This window comes from Pongo pygmaeus, chromosome 15, assembly GCF_028885625.2.
Source record: "Pongo pygmaeus isolate AG05252 chromosome 15, NHGRI_mPonPyg2-v2.0_pri, whole genome shotgun sequence".
In the NCBI taxonomy this organism is placed as follows: Eukaryota; Metazoa; Chordata; class Mammalia; order Primates; family Hominidae; genus Pongo; species Pongo pygmaeus.
The window spans coordinates 23,102,862-23,120,249 of record NC_072388.2 but is presented as its reverse complement, the minus strand read 5'-3'; the positions used below and the strand labels follow the sequence as shown (position 1 = coordinate 23,120,249).

Genomic DNA, 17,388 nt, shown 5'->3' with positions numbered 1-17,388 from the left:
TTGATGAATTTTAATTTATCTTTTTTTTGTCTTTTGTGTTTTTAGTGTCATGTCTAGAAACTGTTGTCTAATGCAAGGTAATAAAGATTGTTATCTATGTCTTTTTCTAAGATTTTTGAAGTTTTAGCCCTTACATTTATGTCTATAATTTATTCAGGTTAATTTTTGTACATAGTATGAGGTAGGTGTCCAACTTCTTTCTTTTTGCATGTGGCTATCCAGTTTTCCCAGCACTGAAATGCAATTAATTTCTAATTGAAAATGTTAACCTCCTCAGAGATTGTCTTGAGTGCTTATGGTGCGATTGGCGTTTGAGGAAGGTTGTTGTTGAGCTGTGCTCCACGTTTGTAGCTTCCAGTGCTGGTGACAGCCTTTTCTCACCGTCTCTTCAATGAGTTACAATGATCCTTCTGTCCCCACATGCGTTGCCAATACTTTGCCAAAAAGTGTGAAAATGTAGTAAAACAATCACACATTTGCCCACTCCATTTTGTCATCTTTTCTTCTAGTTTTTGTGTCATTCCTTAATAATATGGGATTTTTCTACAAAATTGTGCCAAGTTGTTAACATTAGATATAATGTTAAACATGGATGTTAGTATTATCTTTGCCTCAACTCCTTAGTCCCCTAGAAATGTGTACCAGGGACACAATTGCATTTTCTTCCTCCTACTCTGGCTTCCTTATGCTGTGCTTCCTTAGGAGAGACAGATTTTTCTCAGCTGTTTCCAAATCTTGGCGCTGATCTGTGCCAATCCTATTTTGTCCATGGCAGGCTGACCCTGGGAAGTAAGTGTAGTCCAGGAATGGTCATGTTTGTGTCCAAGAGTTAACTACCTCTAATTCCTGAGCTGAATATACTCTGAAAAGGACTGGCTTTCTAAATCAGTTTTTCTCAAACTTGAATGTGCATGTAGATCACCTGAGGATTTTATTGAAATGCTAATTTTGATTCATTATATCTGGGTGAAGCCTGAGATTCCACATTTCTAACAAGCACCCAGGGTTACAGATGCTGTTGATCCATGGACCACACTTCAAGACCTAAGGTCCCCAGCTGTCCTAGATCCTAGGAGGAAGTCAGGAGTTGGAAACATTCTAATCCAGACCTTGAGTTCCCCCTAGTATTTTCTGGAAACCAAAAGTATTCTTTAAATAAAACAAAACACTCCCCACACACCCTGCAAAGCAAACAAACCAATTCCAGATACCATCCAGTAGCTGCAATCAGATAGAGATTAAACTTCTTAAAGAAATAAAATCTCCCCTTAGGATTACCTGCAGAAATTTTGCTATGTCTAATTACTCAGTTGCAAAGACCAAATGTATGTGTGTCTGATGATGTCACAGTGATGTCTCTGGTCTTTCGGTATATTCTCAACATCATGACTCAGAAAGGTGTTACGTGATTATGCTTTGATGAGCACAGTGTCCAACTGGCTGATTTATAGATTTCCCCAGCTGATTTAAGAATAAAATAGGATGAGTTGAGCCTTCTCTACCTGGTCAGTCTTAGTTTTCTTTAAGCCCAGTTACACTCTCATAGCAATTTAGGCAAATACCACCAGATTCCCTTATCACAAAACTCATATTTACCCTAAACCCAGGGGGTGAAGACTTCGTGTGTCATATTTGTTTGGAATGATTTTACCTTAAGCTGTACAGGAAAAGGCTGGTGATGTTCTAACCAAGACATATATTTATTTGAGTCTTTTTGGTTTTTCTGGTAGTTACTTCAGAATCAGAGTTATAACTGCATTAACTATCATAGTTAAAATACCATGATTTTTACAAAAGATAGGCATCTATCTGTCTGTTGAACCCTGTTAAAAAAGCCAGTTCAGAAATGTTAGTGACATCTGAAAGAACAAAGTGAATTGTCTTGTTTTTTAAATAATCATTGCAATTTTCTTTTAGATTCACATTTTATCTATTTTTGTTCTGCAAACCTTGGCTCAGGATAGTAAAGGGTGAGAGAGAGAGTGATTGATTGATTCATTCATTCATTCATTTATTTGTTTCAGCTTCACCTGATAAAGATTATTTATTTTGCAGCTGGATTAGAACTAGCTGAACAGGGTTGTGGGTATGCATATTTATTAAAAAGGGATAGAAAAAGGAGACGAAGATTATTGCTATACACATGCTATGACCTCATAGTTTATGCTAATTTCTATGACTTTAAAAAAATGTCTTCAGAGCTTAGCTTCTTCACCAGAACAGGACTATATTTAAAAATCCAAATGATTTACCTAATGTGTTATTTTTGCTAAGCAAGAACCAGTATCTTATGGTGGTTGGTTTAGGGTGAAATACAACTACAATAGTAATCATAATAGTAATAGTAATGCCAATGGTAATAGTAATAGTTACTCCATTGGTTCAGTAGTGAAACAATCCATGCCCCACAGCTTGTGTGTAATGTCTGGGTAACTCAGCAGACCATCTGTTTGACTATGGCTCTTGAAAAACCTCACTTTTACCACCGTCTGAAGGAATTATATCAGAGTATAATCCTGAACCATAGTTGAAATGAAAGAATTCGCAAAGCCATCTCATTTGTGCTCTTAGTCATTTTTATTCTAGCTCTACACTGATTGAGGTTGTTACATGAATACTGAGAGCACAAAGTCTGACCTGTATAGACAGTAATGACATGAAATGCAATTGTGTACTTCTGTTAGCTCTGAGAAACATGACAAATTGTCCTCATCTGTGATTCCTCTCTCTTCTCCTTAAAAAAAGACGATGTTGAACCAAACTTTGTGATAAATAACTTCTGATAATAATGGTGAAAGCTGAGGGAGACTAATGTTTTGCTTCTCAGCAATCCTGCTGCCTGGCACTTGTATGTTTGAAACAGTCAAGAAGATAATTTTCTGAAAATGAGCAAAATCTGTAAAGCTAAGAGCTACATCCTTTGGAAATGTATGAGTGAAATACTGAAATGCTATCAAGCAAGCTCATGAATCTCGATTCATTGTTTGATTAAGATCATAAATCTCCATCAAAGAATTATGCACAAGCCATTCTTCTCATGTGCATATTAAATGCAAAAGTTAAAAAAAGGAAGTCTTCATGACAACGGATAGCTTAGGGAAGAAATAGACAGCTGTAACAGGCAGCCAGCAGAGCTGTGTCAGGCCTGTGAGGGGCTGTGGCCCTGGCATTCAGGATAGTTGCATATGTTCTTTTAAATGAGGAAAAAGGGGAAATGGGTATTTTATTTAGGAAGGGGGAGGATAATGCAACCAGCCTGTCTTTGAAAATTTGTTATTGTCACAAGTTTATAGATTTTTCATCCTTTGACTAATTAAGGGCAGTATAATAAATTATTACAGTAGCCAGTATTTTGAAATTCAGTTTTTAAAAAAAGTAAAATAAAAAGCCAAGTATTTGGCTATCCTGTTAAGATGCAAATATCACATCTCAATCTTGTGATTGAAAGTATGTAAAATGGTGTCAGGCATATTAATAAGAAAGTGGTACTAATCTGTCATACTAAAAAATAAGGGAAGAACCAAGGACAATTTAAAGATACATCTTGTGACCAAAACTTGGAAGACAGTCTTGGGATGACAAATGATTAATTAGAAATATGTCAACCTCAGCTGCTAGGAATTAAGGTACCTGTAAGATAAAATCCATGGGAAATTAATTTTAAAAAGCTTTATTTCTTGCATCACAGTGGCATACTTTCTGATACCAGCTTTAGTATCTGTTACCAAATGACAGTGAAAGATGATGCATAATTTAAGGCTCAGTAAATCCCGCTAAGCCTGAGTTGCTGGAGAATGACACATTGACATCTAAAACAAGGCTCAGGAGACGAAAGGGAAAGGCCAAACTGCCTATCAGCTGTAATGTTTCTTGAATCCTTCCCCATATCCACAATGCTTCCTTGAGAAGAGACAATATTTCCCCCTATTCTGGGGACCACTTTATTCCATTTTCACATCCTTGGTGGTAAAATGTGAACCAAGATAGCAGCAGGGTTTTTCCAAAGACTATAAAGATTTTATCTCTCATTGTTTTTAATTAGTGTCCTTAAGACACAAGGTTAAACATGGAAGTTATATACTATAACAAAGCAAATTCACTTTTCAAATTGACTAAAAACTTTTAGTGATGTGTAATTGCCTTATAGATTTTCCTCTTCTCAGCATGCATCTGAGCTGGGGTTCTAAAAGAGATTACAGAGGTTTTCTTCTCAAAGTAGCCTCGGACACATACAATATGACCCATTCTTTGTTGTTGTTGTTGTCGTTGTATTTTTAATTTAATTTTTGTGGTTGACAAATAATGTACATATTCAAGGGATGCATAGTGATATTTTGATACATATTATATATAGTGATCAGATCAGAACAATTAGCATACCCATCATATCAAACATTTATCATTTCTTTGTGTTAGGAACATTCAATATCCTCCTTCTAGCTATTTAAAACTATATAATACATTCCTGTTAACTACAGCAGATGACCCATTCTTTATTAACTGGTCCTCATCTCCAGGACTGTGGTTTCTCAGCAAAGAAGGAATCATTCCTGTTTGGCCAGTGAAGGAATGTGTGACCATAACTGTTGAGCTGCTACTTTTTGTTGGAATCCCCTCAGTGGAGGTTTCTTTTTCAGCATCCTTTAAGATAATTTGAGTTTCATACCATTTAATGAGTCTGTGAATTACCCTGTAATTATACCCATCTCCTGGCAGAGTGGGTGTTTGCAGCATTAAGATTGGGCTCATAACTCAGGATTGCAAAGAATAATTATGTAAGTAAGAAAAATAGGTTAAATGCCAGTTAACCTAGTGCTGGCTTCTGAAAATACCTGTGGTAGAGTTCCTGTTTTTAAATTTTCAATCTATTTAGACCAGTGTTTTAGTAAAATAGGATAAAAATAAATTGCTAGAAAAATGAAAAAAAGGCAAGTCCACATTTTTTTTTAAAAGTAGTGTTATATTCAACTGACATGAAATTACTCTGTCCATGTTCTATAAAGCTTCTAAATGTCTTATAACAATTTTTGTTCTTATTGCAGAACAGCACCAGATAGCATGGTCTGTGGGCCACACTTTGAGCAGCATTAATCAAGTGTACTCACATTTACTCACTTGTACCTCTTGCCACTCCTGGTTACCTTATTCTTTTAATAAATTGTTATTTAAACCTTAGATTAAGTATGCACTTAAAATAAGGCTGTATGATTTTTAAATGGATAGATCTAATTGCAAATTCCTATACGCTGTTAAATTGTTATAGAAGATTTTAACGATTATTTAGCAAACACTGGTTGCTGCATTTCACATTTTTTTTTTTTTTTTTTTTTTTTGGCATTCACTTTCTGTAAACCTTACCCAGCCACCTTTCCCTGTCACAATACCAAACATTATTATCAGGTGATTTTCAATAACAGTCATTCAAGATACCTTTTATATTTTAACTTAGTTCTTAAAATCTTGAATTATTTGATTGAAAAGCTAGTCTAAGACGTTGGTTTTGCTTAAAATTGAAAGGAAGAGGCTGCTTTAAAGGCTATAGGAAAATAATCACACTAAATTCTAACTCAGACCTCAAGTAGTTAAAAAATTATTTACTTCTATGAATTCCTTGTTCAGATTGGGTACATAGAAAAATAGAGTTACTTATGTACAATACTAGCTTGATGGGACTCTCATGCCAAACAGATACTGCCCACCCTTGGTGGTTATGTTAGTTTCTCTCTTTCCATTGCACAAGTTGAATACGGTGGTAATATTTAACATGGAAAAGACTCAAAATACCACACTTGCTGTCTTACAATATTTGGAGTGCTGCCATGTGGACAAGAAAGTTGAGTAACTCTCTGTGACTGGAGAACACACAGACTCATGGGTAGAAGTCAACAGAGAGGCTGATTTCAATTTAAAAAAGGGTTTGTAAACATGCACACAAACATGCACGTGCACATTTGAAGGAAGACAAGGAGGAACCGAAGAACTCCTCTGGTTTTTCTAAGCTATGTGCTCTGCTGCAGATGCAGCTGCTGGGAAAAGGGTGATAATAGAATAAAGGTTTGGAACACTCTGAGAAATGGAATGAGGCATTCACTATGGTCGTGTAAAGGAATTGCCAAGCAGCACTGCCAGGCAAATGACTGACTGTTGGGCTGTTAGAAAGGACACTCAGGCTTTCGATATAAATTGGTCTGGATGACTGCCAAGGTGCTTTCCAACTTTGAGAAGCTGGTATCTATAGTGTAGGCATCCTCCTGCTTGGTTTCTTTCTTTCTTTCTTTGGACATCCTCCTGCTTGGTTTCTTTCTTTCCTTCCTTTCCTTCTTCCTTTCCTTTCTCTCTTTCTTTCTCTCTCTCTCTTTCTTTCTTTCCCTTCTTTCCCTTCCTTCCTTCCTTCTTTGAGGCAGGGTCTTGTTCTGTTGTCCAGGCTGGAGTGCAGTAGCACAAACATGGCTTGCTGCAGCCTTGACCTCCTGGGCTCAAATGATCCTCCTGCCTCAGTCTCCTGAGTAGCTGGGACCATGGGTATGTGCCACTATGCCTGGCTAATTTTTGTTTTTTGTTTTTTATTTGTTTTTGCAGAGACAAAGTCTCACTATGTTGCCCAGGTTGGTCTCGAACTCCTGGGCTCAAGTGATCCTCTCGCCTTGGCATCCCAAAGTGCTGGGGTTACAGGTGTGCGCCAACGCACCTAGCCTGTTTTCTTAATTATGAAATAGTTCAAACCTATAGAAAAGCATATCCAGTTTTGATGTTTTGCTAGATTTCTTCTTTCTCTCTCTTTTAATGTTACAGATAACAGCTAAAACCATACCACCACCATTCCATTCTTTTCCCTTCTTTTCTTCTCACAAGTGGCCACTGGGTTGTTTAGGAACACTTTGTCTGTAGAGGCTCCTCTGTTGTGAGGAGTTGTTTTTACTCTCTGACGTTTTCACAGCCATAGCAATTCTGCATGGTAGTGGTTGTTTTAACATCTCTGATATTAGCAGTAGAGTTAGAAGTAGAAGATTTGAGGGCTTTGCTAGGATTTATCTTGTTAAACTTAGGTCCTAGTAGCTAATTATCATATACATACATGTGTTTTCTAGTCCTGTGACCTGCTAGGCTATGTAAAATTGTGAGTTGCAAAGTTTATCCTGCTTAAATTTATGGATTTTAAGACCAAGCATACCATACCTAACCTCTCTTATGGTAGACAGTCCCAGAAGGGATTAGAAGATGATAATCACAATACATTTATTCATGTAAGTGGTGTGTTCCATTTTTCATCCATTTATTAGATCATTGTTTAAAGGGTATGCTCTGTGTCAGTCACTGCAGCAGGCTGCAGGGATATCAGGCAGTGAACAACAAAGGCAAAAACTCTGGCTTTAATGAAATTTGTAATCCAATTGTGAGGAGACAAATACGTCAAATGGGGAAGAAATATGTTAACTAACTGTAAAACTGAACATAGATGAAAAAGGAGTGTAGATTGGGGGCAGGGTTGCTGTTTTACTGAGGGTAGTCAGTGAAGGCCTCTCTAACATGGAGCCACGTGGGCAGTGGCGTGAAGCAAGTGAGAGGCGAGCTGTGGATATCAAGAGAAGAGCAAGCACAGGTCCTGAAGTGGGCGTGTGCTTCACCCGAGGAGAGCTGTGAGGCCAGTGTGGATGGGTGCGGTGACCTGGGACAAGTGGTAGGAGGTGTGATCAGAGGTCTCAACTGCTCCTTAAAACAGTCCTGTGGTAGAGCTAAGCAGATGTGATTATACCTATTTTTACACATGAGGAAACTAAGGCCCAAATTAGGGTGACTCACTCAAGGTCATACTTGCTAGTTGGTGGCAGGGCCAGGTCTAGCATATCTCCTGGATTCCGGAGTATTGTACTTACCAGGTATGATACATTTTATTTTAGTTTTTGACAGAGTTTTTCTCTGTTACCCAGGCTAGAGTTCAGTGGTGTAATCAGCTACTGCACCACTGAACTCTAGCCTGGGTAGCAGAGCAAGATTCTGTCAAAAAAAAAAAAAAAATTCTCATATCTGGTAAGTACAATGCTCTGGAATCCAGGATACATGCTAGATCTGGCCCTGCCACCAACTAGCTGCCACAACTAGCTGATTTTTTTCTTGTATTTTTTGTACAGTTGGGATTTCACCATGTTGCCCAGGCTGGACTTGAACTCTTGGGCTCAAGCAATCCACCTGCCTTGGCCTCCTACAGTGCTGGGATTACAGGCACGAACCACCATGCCCCACCTTAACAGTTTTATTTTCTAAAGTGCTAGGACTGAGAAGAACAGACTTTAGTCTTACTTTATAATTGATTCTTTGACCAAATTGCAGTTAATCCCTGGACATTAGTTCCCACATCTGTAAAATAAGGGGAAAATATCTAGGTTGTTGTGAGAACCACAGAGGCTCTTGTGGATTGGGTGGTGTGAACTGGAAAGCACTCCATGCATGATGTGCTGCTGGGGCTGGAGTGCCCCTGTGAAAGGGATTCTGACTCGCAAACCTAAAGTTTGTAAATTGACCTTATTCAAGGCCAGGCTTATGTGCCAATGTGTAGCACCTTTGATTCTATAGATGTTCTTATTCTGATCTTTCAAGAATGCTGAAGGTAAAGTCAAATGCAGATTCAAACAAATTTAGAAATACGTCAGTGACTCTGTGTCTTCTTTCCTGCTTGTCCCTGAAGATAACACAGAAATGTAAATATGGTTTGATGTATTTAGCTGGCACAAATTTTACTACTGTGTATTTTACCTATTTCTATTTTCAGTGCATTTTTCTTTTGTAGTTTCTTGTCTTCTTTAATGTTCTGCCAAATCCCATTAACTTGTCCTTGAGCTGTGTAATCTAGAGTTTAGCTGCTGGTGGGTGATGGGGTTTGCCTGATGTGGAACCTGACCACAAGTAATAACCAGCCTTTTTTGCAAATGCTGCAGCTCAGCCGAGCCTCTGACTGCTTGAGGGCCATTGGAGCTCCTGAAAGCTGCTGCTAGTCTGGTGTTCCTGGAGCAACACAAGCCTTATGAGGAAATTGGGACAAGTTTCAGTTCTGTTTTGGTCTCAGTTGTAGGGGAAGGACCATTTGTGGAGGAAGACCTGAGAAAGAGCTTTCCAGGCAGATGGGACAAAAAGCACAAAATGTTTGATGCAATTGAGGAACCAAAGAAAGGTCAGCATGTCTAGAGCACAGTGGACGTGGAGGAGAAACAAGATTGAAGGGGTAGTGGGCCCAGATCCTATAAGGCCTTGTCAAGAGCCATGATCTGGAGCTTCTATACACATAATAGTACATGGAAGGCAGTTTTTAATCAAAGACATTGCATGGTATGTTTTACGTTCTGGCTTTTATGAAAGCAAATGGGATCAGCGTGTATACCACTTAGGAGGCTTGTGCAGAGGTCCAGTGGCAATGTGATGGTGTCTTGGGCCAAGTGAAAGCACAGAAGTGGGGACCAGTGTTGTATTCAGGATATATGTAGAGCACTAAGTAGTGCTAAAAGATTGAGTTGGGTAAGATGGTAAGGAAAATAATGGAATCAAGGATAATTTCTAGTTCTTCAGTGTACCCAGCTGAGTGGTGATACTATTTGTTGTAAAGGTGAAAGACTTGAGGAGGTGTGGATTAGCAAAGACTAGGAGACAGAGGAGGTAGCAAATCATTGATGCTCTTTGGCCATGTTACTTAGAGAGGCCTGTTACAGACACCCAAATGGGGTTGTTGCTTAGGGGTTGCAACCTGGAACTCAGGGAGTTGCTGTGGGCATGAGATACGGATTTGGGGTTCCTTAGCTTTGAAGTGGTGTTTGAAGCGATGCTCTGGATGGTTAAGATGACTCAGGAAGAAAGTGTAGCCAAGACAGGGACCTGGGATGCTCAACATTTAGCAGTCTAAGAGAGGAGGAGGAGCACATTGCAGAGGAAATGGAAAACAAGGGTTTGGTAAAAAAAACTTTTAAAAAGAGGAACTAATATCAATGTCTCTTTCATGGATAGAATGTTATCAACATTGTCCCTTCAAATACAAGTAGAATTCAGTGTAACTACTTGTTATAAGATTTTTTTAAATGCTTATTAAAAGGCTATATATTTTTATTCTTAAGAAATTAAATCTGTGAGTAATCAGCCACAAAAGAAGAAAATAAAAAGTATGGAAAAGAAGAGAAGCCACATAAAATTCAAAGACTCTTTCATGGCAATTCTGATTTCAAAATGCTAACATGTTGGTGTGTTTTTCCAATCTTTTCTAATACCCTTAAGACATTTTTATATAATTGAGGTGATATATAGACAACTGTGTACTTTAATAATGCTCCTTTAATGCTCTTTGCACTGTACATTATAATGGAAGCAATTTCCCCTTTTATAAATTTCTAAATAAAATTTTCATACCTGCATGTATATCTTTTCACTTGTTTATTTTTTATTGACACATAATGATTATATATATTTCTGGGGTATGTGTTATATTGATGCCTGTGTACAACATGTAATGATTAAATCCGAGTAATTAGGATATCCATCACCTCCAGCATTTATTATTCCTTTGTGTTGAGAACATCACAAATTTTTTCTTCTAGCTATTTTGAAATATACATAAATTATTGCTATCTATAGTTACCCTATTGTTTATAAAACACTAGAACATATTCCTTCCATCTAACTCTATTTTTGTACTCATAACCAACTCTTATTCTGCTTTATTCCCCTTTTCCCCCTACACTTCCCAGCTTTTGTTAACCACAATTTTACTTTCTACCTCCATGAGATCCACTTTTTTTTAGTTCCCACATGTGAATGATAGCACAGCTTGTATATTTCTAAACTTGTTTTTTATTTTTTTATTTTATTTTTTTTTTTGAGACGGAGTCTTGCTCTGTCGCCCAGGTTGCAGTGCAGTGGCGTGATCTCCGCTCACTGCAAGCTCCGCCTCCGGGGTTCACACCATTCTCCTGCCTCAGCCTCCCAAGTAGCTGGGAGTACAGGCGCCTGCCATCACACCCGGCTAATTTTTTGTATTTTTAGTAGAGACGGGGTTTCACCGTGTTAGCCAGGATGGTCTCGACCTCCTGACCTCATGATCCACCCGCCTCGGCCTCCCAAAGTGCTGGGATTACAGGCTTGAGCCACCACGCCCAGCCCTAAGCTTGTTTTTTAAATGCTTCCAAATCTGTATCTTTATTGTTCATTGAGTAGTTTCTGCTTTCTTTGCTTTTCCTGTTAGAGGACATAATGAAGTAGACAACTCATCTCCTTGACCTGATATTTTCCTACTACATCAATTTACTATACAGAAAAAAGTAAAAAGTCAACTGCCAGCTTAGAAATTTGACTTAGCAATATTGCTGGTAGTGAGGGAACCACTTGATATGGACACCTTGTAATTCAGCACTATCCTTCATTTTCCTTCAGCTTTAAATGAAAATTTGTTATGCATATCCCATTCTCAGGTTAGATTTCATAACAAAACAATCCTTTAAAATATCTCAATCAAATGAGTTTAAAAATAAGATGACAGTTTTTTTAAAGGAACATTGCTAAAATATACAGTACTCTGAATTTGAAATTCCCCAAACATAGGAAGCTAAATATATTTTCTGCACACAGAAGATCATCATCAATGTCAGTTGAGACAGTGACAATTTTTGGCCTATCGATTGAATTACACTATATAAAAAAATTATTAAAATGGCCTCATATAAAAGACTAAGTAAAATGCATGCCATACACCTACCTGAGTTTTAAATTTTTATGCATTGTAGAATATCATTAATATGTCTTTAACCCTGCATATTTTTAGCCTATAGGGTAAATTTTTATGTTAATTGAAAAGTAACACATAATATCATTCATTTTATAGTAGTAAGGCTTGGATTGAGAAAAAATAGAGAGCATTCTAAGACCCTTTAAAAAAATTAAGGGATGAAAATGATTTTTTAAAAAACCTAATTATTTGGATAATGGAAACGAATCTTTAACCAAGATGCATTGACCTTCTAGGGAAATTAAATCATTAAGAAATGACAACAATTAGAGATGTTTGATTGAGTATTCTATGTGTATTCCTGCATGTCTTTTTTTCTACTCAAAGTTTGTACCCTTAGGTTTCTATAACTACTACTTATTACAATGGATAAGATGATTTCTGTGGCCCACAATTTATCTCCCATTATATCTTGACACCATATTCTGTAAAAGATGTGCATGCAGGTGCACAGGTGTGGGAGCGAAAAGTTCTGTGAGCTTCAACTACAAGTGCATCCTATCTTGATCTTACATTGTGTATCCCTTGAAGGTTTTGTTTAAGTAGGAACTGACACATAAAAAGTCTTATGTATTCATTTGTTGAAGTAAATGAAAGACAGCATTTTAGAAACGAAGGTGAGTCCAGCTTAGAGAGGATTGTACAACATGAAGAACTGGATCGAGACAACTAACGTCATGGTCCTCTTCCTCCTTTGGCAGTTTTTGCTCCATAGGTCACAGAGCCATGGATTCCATGTTATTTTTAGGTCTGAATAGCAGGCTTTCTATAGATTCCCAAAGTTTTCTTTGTTAGACAGGAATAGGAGAGCAAAGGACCAGAATCTGAGGGTGAAGAGTGCTCAGAAAGACCCAAATTCAACAAACATATTAAACATCTGCTGCATTCCAGGCACTTTGCAACAACTTTCTCATGTTCCTCCTAAATGACAATGTAACACTCCTGTAAGTAGGTATTACAAGCCCATTTTACTGATGAGCAGACTGAAGTTTTGATGATGTACCTAACCTGACCTGAGGGTATCCTGTGTAAAGGCCATCCTGAGATTTGAACTAAAGTGTCCTGACACTTAAGACATGATAGGGTCTTTGGAATAAACAGCCCAAAAGAATGGATAAGTCTGAATTAATCTTATTTGAGATGGTTCTATCCTGTTCCTCTTCTGGTCTCCAATGAAAAACTTACACAAACCATGAAGATTCAAATAAAACACAGAATTTTCTATTTGGAAAGGATACCTATATCTATGAGAAACTTAGATACAAAGAGATTAAATTATTTACCCAAGGCCACATTGTCACTAGTAGCGAACCCAAATCCTGAACTCTCAGCCTGGGGTCTTTCGACATCCTTTCTAATAACCAATATTTGAATGCGATGGTAATTTTCTAATCAAATCTAATTTTCTCCAATGAAATAGAACTGCTTTGGATGCTGTATTCATCTGCTAGGGCTGCCATATCCAGAATACCGCAGATTGAGTGACTTAAACAACAGAAATTTATTTTCTTCCAGTTCTGGAGGCTGGAAGTCCAAGGCCAGGGTGCTGGTGGGGATGATTTCTAGAGGACTTTATTCCTGGCTTGTAGACTGCTGCCTTTGTGCTGTGTCCTCACATGCCCTTTCCTCTGTGGTCATGCACTCCTGGTATCTTTCCCTCCTCTTACAAGGATATCATTCCTATTAGATTAGGACCCCATCCTTATGGACCTCAATTAATATTACCTTTTTAAAGGCCCTATCTCCAAATACGGTCACATTGGATGCTAAAGTTTCAAAGTCTGAATTTTTGGGGGGACACACTTTAGTCCAGAACAGATATATAATAGGTATTAGGTTGGCGCAAAAGTAATTGCGGGTTCTGCCATTAAAAGTAATGTTCTACAAAAAAAAATTTCCTAGAACTATACTCATTACTTTTAATGGCAGAACCCATAGTTACTTTTGCACCAACCTAATATATTAGAACAGTGGTTCCCTGTCAACATAGATGGGGTAATTGACTTAACCAATTAGATATGAAGTTGTGGCTGGATGTATTCACCTATATTATTCACATAAAATCTGTAAAATGACATTGGGACTGTGTTTGAATTGGAGATGTGGGATTCGGGGAAGATATTTTACTTCAGTTTCTTACTTGTTTTGGTTCTCATATGAGCGAGTGACAAGGCCACTCACAAGAGCGATGATGCCAGATCTCTGACATCTTTGCCTATACCCTGAAGCCAGCCCTTGAGCTGTGTGACTGAATGTCATCATTCTTGCTCCAAAGGGACTATACCAAAACCTGTCCAGGTTTGGTCAGCCAAACTCTTAAAATGTAGCAAAGAAAATGAAGATTTGGTCAGGATGGGAAGGAGGAGCAGAATCAGAAAGATAAAACTAGTATATACATGTAGATGCTGTTTCACAAGAACACTCACTTAATCCTAGCAGATATTCTGTGACGTAAGTAATATCCCTATTTTTATAGATGAGAAAATTGAAACTCAGTACTGTTATGTAATTTGTACAGGTTTTTAAGTGGAGTGAATGGTGAAGTTTTGCTTTAAACTAGGTTTTTAAGTTCATATTCTTTTTTACCCATCTGTGTTAGATCCCTAAGTTATAAGTAACAAAATATAGCATTATTTTGTAGATTATTTTTTGACAATGGCAAAATGTCACTTGGATATTCTGGTTGTCTCTATGTGAACTGTTAGGCATTTTAAAATGTGGAGTTTCAGTTATGTACCAGTTGTGACTCATCCCACAAATATTTATTAAGAATTTTGTTTAAGGGACTGTTAGGCAGTACTAAAAAAATCAAGATGAACACTGTTCTTAAGTGGCTTACAGTATAGAAGAGAGAAAATATAAAGTTAAATACATGTAATGTAAAGCAGTAAGTGACAGGGGCCATCAGAGAGGCAGTGACCAGGTACTTGGGCAGTTAAAGAAGAGAAGGCTTTCAGACAGGAGCTCAAACACCTAACCGTGCCTGTGTGATCTTGATTCTCAAAGTATGTCATCCAGCCTATGCTCACCACTGTCTCAGTGAAACAAACAAACAAACAACAAACAAAAACAGAGAATAATCAAATCAAAGGCAAACACCAAAACTGGGAGCTGTAACAAATCCAGAAATTTCACTGCAAAGCCTCAAGCACATGGGATAATTCAGAGGAATTCAATAAAGAAACCTTGGTTAGTAAAAGATTTTTTAATCCTCTGCTAAATGATCACAAGTTGCTTGTTGTGAGCTACTTCTCTGTGTGATTAGTAGTTATCTTTCATAGATCCACCAGTCTTCAAATGAAATGTGAAATCTTATTCAAAGACAAATATATTGCAAAATATTTTAAATAACTTATTATAGTCCTTGGTAAAATTCTATGGAACACCTGTTGTATATAGAGATTTAATCCAAGACCTGCCACTACTCTGGTATTTATGCAAAGAGCCATTGGAATGACCTACGAACAGGAAAGTTTTAAATGAAGCAGTATCCCCAGAAACTCTGCTATACCCATCTCATCAACCTCCTTCACTTTAGGAGATATTATGGGGTTTTATTTCTTGATTAACTTTCTCACATTTTTCTCTTCTGTTAGGAAATAGACCTAATTGACTACAACCAAGGCTGCTTACAAAACTAATGGAAAGAAAGAGACAAATAGTTTACGTAACTCAGTACATCATCAAGCTCTAATATGTTAGTGAATGTTTGATAATCAGTCATCAGCTGTCTGTCTGTAGAGCTGTGATGCTACCCAAAAGGTAATGAGATGGTCCTCATTCTTAGGTTACCTAACGAAGCATCTATGGTAGCCAAAATAATAAGTCTCAAGTCTCAAATATAGCCTTACTAGGGATTACTGCTTCAACATATGACTTGGAGAGCAAGGTGGGGGACAAATATTCAGTCGTTAGCAACCATATACACTCTATATCCAGCTTTTTCTTTTGCTGTATCTTATCATTCCATGTCTATGGCAAATATTACTACAGCATTTTAATTTAGTTCGGGCATGGAATTCTAACATAAATATACCCACAACTAGTCCCCAATCATTGGACATTTAAATCTGTTTTTCTAATTTTTGCCTGGAAGAGACCATTTTATGATGACTATTCTTGTAGCTAAATCATTGCACTCATCCTTTCATTAGCAAAAAAAAAAAAAATCCTTTCATTAAGGTATTTCTTAAATTTCTTACTTATAATTTTTTAATTGTCTTTCAGATACACAGATATCAAATTAATGGAAAAAAATTATTGTAATAAGAAAAATAAATGCTTTTGATTTGTTCATTTCATTGGGGCATGATGTACATGTAGTAAAATGCACACATCTTAAGCGTACAGCTTGATATTTTATATATGTGAACACCTATTTGAACACCACCCGGATCAAAACACAGAACATTTCCATCATCCCAGGAAGCTCTTTTATTCCCCTTTCCAGTCAATAGCCCCTATCATCAGAAATAAACATTATTCTGATTCTTATCACCATAGTTATGCCTGTTCTTGAAGTTCAAATAAGTGGAATCACAGGGTGTATATTAACTCTTTTAGGTTTTGATTTCTTTCATTCAGTCTGTTTTTGAGACTCATCCATATTGTTTCATGTGTTAGTATAGCTTCTTTTTAATTGCTGACAGTATTCTGTTGTATGGGTATGTCATAATTTATCCTTTTGTTGATGTACATTTGGGTTGTTTCCAGTTTGAGGTTATTATGAATAAAGTTGTTTTGTACATTCTAGTATTATTCTTTGTGAACACATGCGCTCATTTCTCCTGGGTACACAGATCAGAGTAGAATTGCTGCATCATGGGAATGTTATGCCTAATTTTTTCAGAAACTGCCAACAGTTTTCCCAGTAGTTGTAATATTTTACACTCTACTTGAAATGTGTAAGTGTTAGGGTTGCTCCAAATCCTAGCTTTCACTTAATAACTTAATATAGCCAGTCTTTTTTTTTTTTGGAGCCATGCTAGTGGGTATGTTGTAGAAATCCACTCATTTGTTTTTTTCAATCTCAAAAAACAGTGTTTGTCTAAAATGATCGTAAATCACTAGATTTGAGGACATTTCAATTTTATAGAATGAAAGAAAATGTTAATAATATAACTTCTACTAGGCCTGCCTTTTAGTAGGTAAAAAAGCCAAAAACAGAGAAAAAAAAAAATCCTGTCTATGCGGTTCAAATAAAACAGTTATTTTTCCTCCTTTTATTTTAAATGAGACTAGAAATTCCCTTCTCTGTTTTGAGGTTTGGATTTTAATATGAGTTTCTTGCTTTAAGTTGTAAATTTTATGACTTAGTCTTCCAGCGGTAACAGTTTGTGCTGGTACAAGCAGAATTGCTCCTCCTTCCAATTATGCATGCATCCCAGTTTTTACTGCCTTCATCTCCGCTTTAGACTTTGTTGGTTATCATTTATTTCTGATGTTTAGTCACAACTGGGCCACTGGGAGTCCTGGTTCCTTTAGAAAAGACAGACACTGTACTTGCCTTATAGGACAGGCTGATTCTTCTGTCCTGGATGGGGAGGTCATTTATTTCCATGATTTTAATGGCAACATCCTTGGACCTTGTCATTTTCACAGTCTGATATGGACCTCATTTCCTTCTTTTT

At 37.2% G+C, this 17,388-nt stretch overlaps 1 protein-coding gene across 8 annotated transcripts in view; it reads left to right on the top strand.

Moving 5' to 3' along the window:
• The window catches only part of STXBP6 (syntaxin binding protein 6), a 244,777-nt gene that overhangs the window by 128,725 nt on the left and 98,664 nt on the right, over window positions 1–17,388 (top strand). The window lies entirely within an intron of this gene.